At 42.7% G+C, this 10,255-nt stretch overlaps 1 protein-coding gene across 1 annotated transcript in view; it reads left to right on the top strand.

The window, feature by feature from the left end:
- Positions 1 to 2,687: 2,687 nt before the first annotated feature.
- The window catches only part of LOC111868631 (protein FAM49A), a 57,513-nt gene continuing 49,945 nt past the window's right edge, over positions 2,688 to 10,255 (top strand). Inside the window, exon 1 of the mRNA XM_023859465.2 lies at positions 2,688 to 2,789. The gene's annotated coding sequence lies outside the window, so the exon portion shown is untranslated. The remainder of the gene's footprint in view (positions 2,790 to 10,255) is intronic.

Genomic DNA, 10,255 nt, shown 5'->3' with positions numbered 1-10,255 from the left:
GCTGGTTACAGAAATGTAAATTTTATAGGTAATTTTTTCATTTTTTTGACATTTTTTTCATTTTGGGGGCAATATTTTGGTAAATTCTTTTACTTTTAAGGGTATTTCTTTTCGTTTTTGGCCATTTTAGGGACTTTTTCTTCATATTTTTTTCTGAAATGTGAATAGCATGGAAGCGAATTGTTTTTTCTTTTCTCCTTTAGGTTATTTTTCTGGATTATTCGGTCATTTTTTTAATATTTTCAGGTCATCAAAATCCGGGCCAACATATTACATTTTGGGTCATATTTTAGGACATTTTTTGGATTTTTCCCGTCATTTTTTAAATATTTTCAGGTCATCAAAATCCGGGCCCTACATATTACATTTTGGGTCATATTTTAGGCAATTTTTCTGGATTTTTCGCTCATTTTTTAAATATTTTAAGGTCATCAAAATCCGGGCCCTGATTATCAGTATCTAGTAGCGTCGAGTGGTGGCAGGCCGATGGATGATCAATCGGAAAGGAGGGGACGGAAACGGTTCTGGAATATTGCGGCAATGTCCAGGAATTTGGCGTCAGAGACTGAGGAAAACCACAGAATACCTCAATAAGGATAGCCATTGTCCTAGCCGAGATTCGAACCCAGCATTTACACAATAAAAGTCAAAATCGTTACCAACCTGCTCGGTATATTTCTACGTTTGATTAATTTTTTTCAACAAAGAATTTATGATACCGTGCAAAGGTAAAGTTATCCCTGGACTTAAACAATTAAGCACCACGCCATGAAGACGTGTTGGGAAGTGGAGCAAATGCTCCGCCATTTATAACTTCGGCACTAAATGGAGATTAGTGGTCAGCTTTACGCCCCTACCGCTGCACCCCCTTGCGAAATAGCTCGGGGTACTTACTGTGTAGGAGCCTGGGTGGGTACCATAGCAAATCTTTACATTACGAAGAAGAGAAATCTCTTGCTTCTGTCGGGAATCGAACCATGACTCTTAAGTAGTTCAGCCCGTAGCCTGTCACTACTCCGACTGAGATGTCCCGCCCAATTTAGTGTATCTGCGGGTTGGTCAACATTGTCAATGTTTACGATTATGCCGATTACAGTGGCCGCTCGAACGCTGGGATCGTGGGTTCGAATTCCACTGAAGGCATGGATGTCTGTGTGCGTTTATTCTGTGTGTGTAGGCAGCGGCCTTGTGACGGGCTAATCCCCCGTTCAAGAAGTCCTACCGACTGTGTATAGGATTAAGAAACTGAAAAAGCGGCCAAGGTCCGACAAAGGGCTGTGGAGCCACGGATAGAATTTACGATTATACAGTGTAGAATCTCTACTGCTGATTGGCTCTGTCGGCGGCTGAGTTCTACCTGCAATAGATGCACCAATGAGGGATGACACAACGAAAGCTCGTAACAGCAAGATGTATGTGTTTCAGACTAGAGACAGCCACGCTGAGTCACAACAGGCGAGTCTCCATGGGGCGCAGTTCGCACCTCCAGAGCGGATCGGATTCCAGCCTCCCTCTCCCACAGCGTCATCAATCATGTGACCTGCACCTGTCGCCTGACAGCCATGGGCAAACCGACAGTCCGCGTGCACTGCCCCATTTCGGGAGATAACTGACCCACAAACTCACAGCCGGATAGATATTTCCGGTAAAACGGCGAAAATTACGATTCTAAGTGAAGAGTATTTTTCTCAAAACTCGGATCGAATTTGGTCACAACTGGGAATTCCCGAATTTTCACGCATTTTGGATTTCACTGTGTATTTAATTTATTATATATAATGCAGAGAGGAATTTACATCATATTTTATGAAAAATAATGTTGTCTTCGTTATGTGCTGCGTACAGGACTCGACAAATTCAGTAGCCTGTTCGCCTAAGGCGAGTTCATTTGCCAAGCTGGCAAGCAGGAATTCACTATAGTCATTTATATTAAACGGACTTGATTCAAATTTTATCTTTAATCTAATATTAAAATACTAGAAGTACCTACGATTATTTGGGGAGCCGGGATAGCAAAGTCGGTATAGCAACTGGCTACGGGTTGGACGACCGAGGGGTCGGAGTTCGAGTCCCTGTGGGGTCAAGAATTTTCTCTCTCTATGTCGTCCACACTGGCTCTGGGGCCCACCCATCCTCCTATCCATTGGGTACGAGGGACTCTTTCCTAGGGGGTAAAGCGGCCGTGGCGTGATGCTGACCACTCACCTCAAAGTAGTGCCGAGATCAATAGAATGTGGATCTATACACCCAGTCCCCCATACGCCTTCATCACGTAGTGCTTAATTAGTTAAGCACAGGGACAATTTTAGTTCCTTTTACACCTTTTTATACCAGTTGTCCGGAAAAGGGACAAGGACGTTGAAGACAGAGGCAGGATGACCATTTTTGTGGATTTTCGTCACATAGTCTACGAAACTGCTGGAACAGTCATGCTTTAAACTTCACACGCCCGCATGTTTCACATGCCGAAGTTGTTGTTGTTATAATGGAACAACGAGCCAAGCTGCGCTACTCGCGGACTCTATGGAATAGTGGCCACCATGGCGCTGCGTATCAGACACCGTGGTTTCACTCTTAATACAGTACTTTGACGGTAGATGTCACGAGTAGTGTGCTGGAGTGTTAGATAGCCAGTGGGAAGTTCAAACGTCACATCGCGTTACAATTTTAATCACATCCAGTAGAGAGTGTGTGCTGGTGTCTCATGTGAAGTAAAATTAAGTTCCTGCAAGAGAACGTTGTTTTCAAGTGACATAGTGGCAGTGTTCTTGTATGCGAGTTTATTAAATGTAAGTTGTCACAGTATTTAGCATGCACCTAGGAGAATGTTTTAAGATAGATGAAGTAGGCCTAATAGGAAATTGAGAAAGGTACATACACGTAATAAGTAGCTTCTGAAGTTTTACTCATCTAATATAATTGGGGCGATTAAAACAAGTGTAATGAGATGTAGTTCGCACTACAGAGACTACACACACATTTTTTTTTCCTTGGCACCACAGCCCCAGTGGGCCTAGGCCTACCTCCATGAACTTCACTTCGGTTTTTCTAGATCTTACACATTTGGTAGGACTCCTTGGGCGGGCGATCAGCTCGTCGCAAGACCTCTACTTGTACACAAACACAGAAAAACGCACACACACACACAAATTAAACATCCATGCCCTGAGTGGGATCCGAACCCACGATCCCGGCTTCCGAGAGAGCGAAGACAGTACATGCCACACACACAATTTAGGTTAGTGATTTTTGGTTTTTACGTTGTTTAACTGTTGATGTTACTTCAGCCGCTGGGTATCTTCACCGTGTGCATCCACACCAAAGAATTAACATTACTTATTTTGCAAAACGTCAAGAGAAGGCATTGTTTTGGAGTGTTAGTTGCAAATATAAAATATCAGAATGACCCTATGGGGACTGTACTTAAAAGATATGAATTAAACCGGATCTGGACGGAGTTCAGCGACGGACTTTTACGAACAATGTGATTAATATTTAGGTTCCATAAAATTAAGGAATATTTCCATCAGTTCAGGTGGCGGGATAGCTCAGTCGGTATAGCGAAGGGCTACGGGTTGGGGGGTCCGGATTACATTCATGACAGAGCAAGATATTTCTTTTTTCCACAGCGTCCAGACTGAATCTTGGGCCACCCAGTCTCGTATCCAGTGGGTATCGGAGGTAAAGCGGCAGGGTCGTGAATCTGACATCTAGAGCCGAGGTCGAGAAAGGTGGACCTGTACCTCCACTCCCCATTATGTCTTCATGGCATAATTCAACACGAGGACAACTTCACTCTTACTTTATTTTCATCAGCTTAATAACCATCAGCGCCGGTCACGGTAGCCGAGCGGTCTAAGGCATGTACTGTCTTCGCTCGCTCGGAAGCCGGGATCGTGGGTTCGAGTCCCACTCAGGGCATGGATGTTTGTGTGCGGTTTTTCTGTGTTTGTGTACAGGTAGAGGCCTTGCGACGAGCTGATCACCCGCCCAAGGAGTCCTACCGAACGTGTAAGATATAGAAAAACCGAAGTGAACGTTGAAGTTCATGGAGGTAGGCCTAGGCCCACTGGGGCTGTAGTGCCAAGGAAAAAAAAAACTATCCGCTGATGAAGAAAGACGCCATGTTATGCCTTGACTTACCAACTGACTGACTAACCCTCTAATGACAGTACCTGCAGGTTTAAAACTAATATGAATGACCACCATTGGAAACGATCCTCAGCCAATTCCATCTTGACAGTTAATTTCTCTTAGATCTCAATGTTGTATTTCAATATGTTTCTCGGTCTATCAATGAACGCTTTCTAATTTGGCTTCCCTCCTCCCCCAAATCAGTATGTTCTGCCTCTCCTTCCTCCGTCACGCCCATTCGTGTTTCCGTCCAGTGCAGTGCAGCCTCCGTTTTTAGGCGCGTTGGCAAGTTTCCGAAGCTCCTATTAAATTATTGTTGTCTATTTGAAAGTCTGAACTAACCCGAACTCTCCTGAACGGATTTTCATGAACTCTTTGCATGAAGTACGTGTTTCTGCGCCTATCTCGCTACATACTTATATAAGCGAAAAGTGTTCTCAACAAACATCGTTGAGAAAAATGAAAGTAAAAGTAAAAGGTAAAATTGTACCTATGCTTAACTATTTAAGCACTACGCCACGAAGGCATATGGGGGAATGGATATATAGACCCACGTTTTCTTGACCTCGACACTAGTCGGAGGTGGGTGGTCAGTTTCACGCCCCTGCCGTTTAACCCCCGGGGAAAGAGCCCCCGGTACCCATTGGATGGGCCCTAGAGCTGGTCCGGATGACTTGGAGAAGAGAAAATTTTTGACCATACCGCGACTCGAATTCCGACCCCTCGATCGTCCAGCCCGTAGCAAGAAGATATACCGACTACGCTATCCAGGCTGAGAAGAATAAAATATACATTATATGCTCAGTACACATTTTCCACGCATCTTACGCTTTTCGAGACATATAAACAAAAGCGAGGCCGTGCGTACATTTCTGAACTTGTATATTCTACATTCAGCGCTGGTCTTCTGAATACACGCGAACATTACAGAGTCTCTTATTACTGCATTAATTAGACGAAGTTTATTTTCCCCAGAATTTATAATACTGCAACGTACATTAATATGAGCTTATACTTCGTTACATTATAAACGACTGTGTTGCCGAAGTCTTTTATTTCTGGGCACAACAGGATCATCTACAAGAAAATATATTTCTCAATTGTTTTAGCAAATATCGTAACTGACGGGTGGGGAAGAAATTCTTGATTGAGTTTAGACTGCACCGAAACAATATTTGTTATATATGTAGTATGACTTTGAATAAAATATTGTGACATGTTGCGCAAAGGAGAACCCCCCCACCAGCAGTGACGCGGCGGGTGAGTCAGCGCTCCCCTCCCCCTCCTCCGCACGGTAACGTAACGGTGACGCAACAGGATTGTTACGGTAGTAACAGCGGTTACTACCGCTAGCGTTGCTAGCAACACAGCGCCAGGCAACAAGGGTGCTTATTACGTGGCCGTTACGTTACCGTGCTGAGTACTGCTTCTTGGGGTGTAACGCCATATAGTCCGGTTCACCTGGATTTTAGGTTCTTACAGCAGTGGTTATGAGGAGCACACTACTACGTATATTCCGGAACTGTGTAGTGTGACAGAAGTTGGCCCACCAGACTTCACAGTCACCACTGTGAGAAACTCTTATGCAATATACTGTAAAATTTATATATTTAATTTCCTCTTGACGAATAGTGAATCTTTTTTTTTTATTGCTAGTGGGGTGGGACTTAAGTCCCTTGTACTGCGGCCACTTCTGGCCTATTGTACCAGCCCCAGGTGACAGGCGAGGGTGATTGTGGAGCAATTCGTGGAATGAAGATTGGCAGGGGAAACCGAAGTACTCGGAGAAAACCTGCCCCAGCGTCACTTTGTCCACCACAAATCCCACTTGACCAGTCCCAGGATCGAACCCGGGCCGCTGCGGTGGGAGGCCAGCGACTAACCGCTTGAGCTATGGCGCGGCCTCTAGTGAATCCTTAGTAGCCATTTTAATTCTTTAAGTGTGTAGTTTTGCTTTCTCGTCAGTCTGAATACGTATAAATTAATAACAACTATATTAAATAGCATAGCTGCACACGAATTACTATTTGATTATTACAAGGGAAGATTTTATCATAGTCTTAATTATTCCGTCTACGTAAACTAAGGTGCCTCTGTAATTACAAATATCACTTTCCTTTCATAAATTAGCAACATTTCTTTTCTTAAAGAGCATCTATGTTGTCATGCCACAATTCCTTTTGCGGAACGAGACTCTTAATTGTACACTGTATACGTTTACAATCTCTCTTCGCTCGCTCGGAAGCCGGGATCGTGGGTTCGAATCCCAGTCAGGGCATGGATGTTTGTGTGCGGTTTTTCTGTGTTTGTGTACAGGTAGAGGCCTTGCGACGAGCTGATCACCCGCCCAAGGAGTCCTACCGTATGTCTAAGATCTAGGAAAACCGAACTGAACGGAGAAGTTCATGGAGGTAGGCCTAGGCCCACTGGGGCTGTAGTGCCAAGGAAAAAAAATATGTTTACAATATCGTTTTATTATCCAAACGATATCAGATACATCACGAAGTTCCTCATTACGCTATTTCCCAATTTTCTACTGATTTTAGTGCTATTGGTTCCAAGTAGTTGCTTTCAACCACACGTGATTTACATGTTCTTCTTTTAAAAGTAGATGACATTTCATATGTACATAAACAAACGAGAGAACTGCTGTTTTAAATAATATTAACATTTTTTTTGCTCAGAGTAAGAAACGAAATGATAACAGTTTCCGAACTGGATAAAGCAAGAACTTCCAGAATTGTATGAGCCCTGATGTTCTCACGGTAGTGACTATGAAAAATATCTCTGGGGGCTTACCGCCATGAAATCTGTTAGGAGTTTTCCGCCGCTTCGCAGTCAGTATATTACTCCGAAATATATGTAAACTTCTACCAGACTGTACAGAATCATATTCTGGAAGATATGACTTTATTCTCTTAGATTCATCATCAAGCGAATGTAGTATGGAGTTATTTAAAATTCAACACGTAAGAAATTTTGGTTTCATCAGCTTATTTGGCAGTAGGAGAAAATGAATACCGTATTTACGCATGTATAGGCCGCACATTTTTTGCCAAAAATTCAAGAGGAAAACTGGGGTGCGGCTTATATTCGAAATCACACTTCATTTAAAAAAATTATATTCATAATTAGTAATACAGAGTGTTCTACTCCTGAAATAATATTCCAAGAAAATTATTTTTTCTATAATTTCTGTCTGAAAATTGTGCTGCGGCCTATACATGCGTAAATACGGTACATTTCAAGTTCCTGGAATAACTTCCCAGAATTTAGGCCCTCTCACTACTTCTTCCTGTTATGCTTTACTTATCTTTGCACTTTGTGTCTTGTAGCTACGAGCTCCATATTCTTTACATCCATCGCATAGAATGAGCACTTACATTCACATGTTTTAATTTCCAAATACCCTTTGGAATGTCTCTGAATTAGGTGAAATATACTTTTTCGGGCAACAATAATTTTTGTTCGTATCGGCTTATATGGGCCCTACTCCCTGCTTTCATTGAATTCAATCCTTATTTATTTACGTGCTAACTTAGCAGCCCGAAGTTTAACTACGTAAAATTCAAACAGAATTTTATAATATTTATTAGAAGCACACAAGATGCATATTTGGCATAACATATATATCTAATTCATAAGTTTTATTTGTAGTGTCGTGTTTTCCGATGTGTATATGTAGAGATATAGCCGGTCACGGTAGCCGAGCGGTCTAAGGCATGTACTGTCTTCGCTCGCTCGGAAACCGGGATCGTGGGTTCGAATTCCACGTAAGGCATGGATGTTTGGTGTGTGTATGCGTTTATTCTGTTTGTGATGTCCTGTGTTCAGGTAGAGGCCTTGCGACGAGCTGATCACCCGTCCAAGGAGTCCTACCGTCTGTAAAAGTGACCAATGAAACTGAGAAATCAGCCCCATGCTCCAAAGTGGGAGCAAGAGGAAAAAAAAATGTAAAGATATAAAAGAATCCCTATGACCATGGGCGCCGGCAAAGGAAGGAAGAAAGGCAGGCACCTGATCCTCACCATATTTTGGAGGACCAAAATTGAAGAAAAAACGAAGAATAAATATACCAAATATCAGTACCAACAACTGAAATTATTTCTGAAAAAGTTATTCTTCTATCCTAAACTCTCTAGGTCTATCAAGCAAGCTCCTCTCCTCCTTTCGGGAAAATATATACATCCAATATTATTAACCCACAAGAGTGTGACAAACTGAAGCATTCACTAATTAAGGCTCCTACTGCTCACTTATAATCAAGTACCAGGAGATGGAAGGACCCTAAGCCCCAGGCAGCCTCCTTCTGCCTTCCCAAAGGCCAAGTTTAACTGTAGGCCCAATCATTATTAATTTATCAACTTATCTTACTTTCAGTCATCAAGATACAAAATAAATAAATACAAATAAAAGTAAACTGAAAAATGTAACTCCAAGATTAGCCAAACATTTTCTTTCTTCCAAACTTAAGCCATTTAACTCTGCGGTTCCCACATTTGCTTCTGTCATCCTTACATTATTGTTAGCAACAAAGCAACGCGCTTCTGACGTGTTTGTTGTCGGCGTAGGATGGAATGTGAACTATTACCAGAGAGTCCAAGTATATAAATTGTGGCCAGACCCCCAAAATCGTCAACATAGACGTGCTTAAGATCACGAAACAGCACAAATACTGTGCCATTCAGTCACTCCGTTACACCATCATTTTAAAACTAACCTTCGCTTGTTGCCAGTGACATCAATCCAGCCGGCGACACGGTTGAATAGCGCACAGTAACCAGACTACCATGTTTATAGCTAGACAAAGGATATCTCTTGCTGGTTACAATGTGTATATTAATAATGTATCATAAAAAAATAAGCTCCAGCAATTTACGATTAGCTCACACCATATTTATACACGGTTAGAACTATGTCACGTCTTTCACTTCTACACGCATGGACACTACTGCCTTTGGTTTATAGTCCATGCGTTTACCAAAGTTCGGCATTCAATGCTTCAGATCTGCTATGGCAATGCGTTTGACACGATCTGTTGCTGCATGAAGGTACTATTTGAGACTGACGCTGGAAATTGCCATTGGAACGCTGTCCACGTTAGTCTTACCAACCGGTGAGACGCGTTCCACTGATGGGACTTGACTGTCGGCTTTGTGGGACGCAAGGTCGCGGAAATATTAATTAATTCAGGCAGAAAACCTTATCTGCACTGTAAGCACAAAATTCTCATTAATGCCGCTTGATCGCTGTATTTATGCTAACAGAATTATAAAGTTTTATGTAATTATATTGATGCTGAACAATAAGCATCAAATGTCACTCCATAATCGGGACGTTCCGAGCTCGATTATTAACCTGTGTTCCTTAGGTTTTCTCGGTGCTGTCAGTAGTATTCTAAGCGAGGTCCTCTTTACCAGTTTCCTAGTTTCGTCCGGGAAGTGACGTCACGTAATTTCCGTTCTCTTAACGCAGCCCGTCCCCCACTCACATGTGACTGACTAGTTTACGCTACTAAACACGCTCTGGAACTCGCGTCGGACTGTACCTGACATTACAGTCAATGGCTTGTGAGCCGACTACCGGCTACATTGAAACAGTCTGGAATATCAGAAGTATTGTTCAAATATTGCGATTTATTTTTTTCTGCGTAAAAAAAACTATAAAAGTAAAGCAAGCCGTGGAGGCCCATAGGGTTGTGAGACGTCGAGGCTCCCACATTTTCTAGACAATCAGCTTAGAGGCTGCGATGAGGTTGCCAGCTGTACTCTCCGGCGGCCCTTCACCCACAGGAAGATTCTTGGTGCTTATTTCTGTTAGAGGCTGTGTCGACTCCAGGGCCATAGTGCGGCTGGAAGGATTAGATCAACTGAAAAATCCAATGACTTCATCGGGAATCGAACCCGCGGCCCTTCGGCTTGTAGCATAGTGCCGCAACCAAATACGCTACCGTGTACCCCAAATAAACACAGTTCATAAACCCGCATTGCGTACCGAAGCACAGCTTATTTTTATTCTAAGATCCATCAGCTTATCGCCCTGAGCCCAGTCCGGGACACCGATAGCTATCGATAGCTATAGCTATAGATCAACTATAGTTGATCTACCCGAAACACATTAT

This window comes from Cryptotermes secundus, unplaced genomic scaffold (genome assembly GCF_002891405.2).
Source record: "Cryptotermes secundus unplaced genomic scaffold, Csec_1.0 scaffold696, whole genome shotgun sequence".
NCBI classification, from domain to species: Eukaryota; Metazoa; Arthropoda; class Insecta; order Blattodea; family Kalotermitidae; genus Cryptotermes; species Cryptotermes secundus.
Note: the sequence above shows the minus strand (reverse complement) of the source record. Positions and strands in the feature narration are given on the sequence as shown.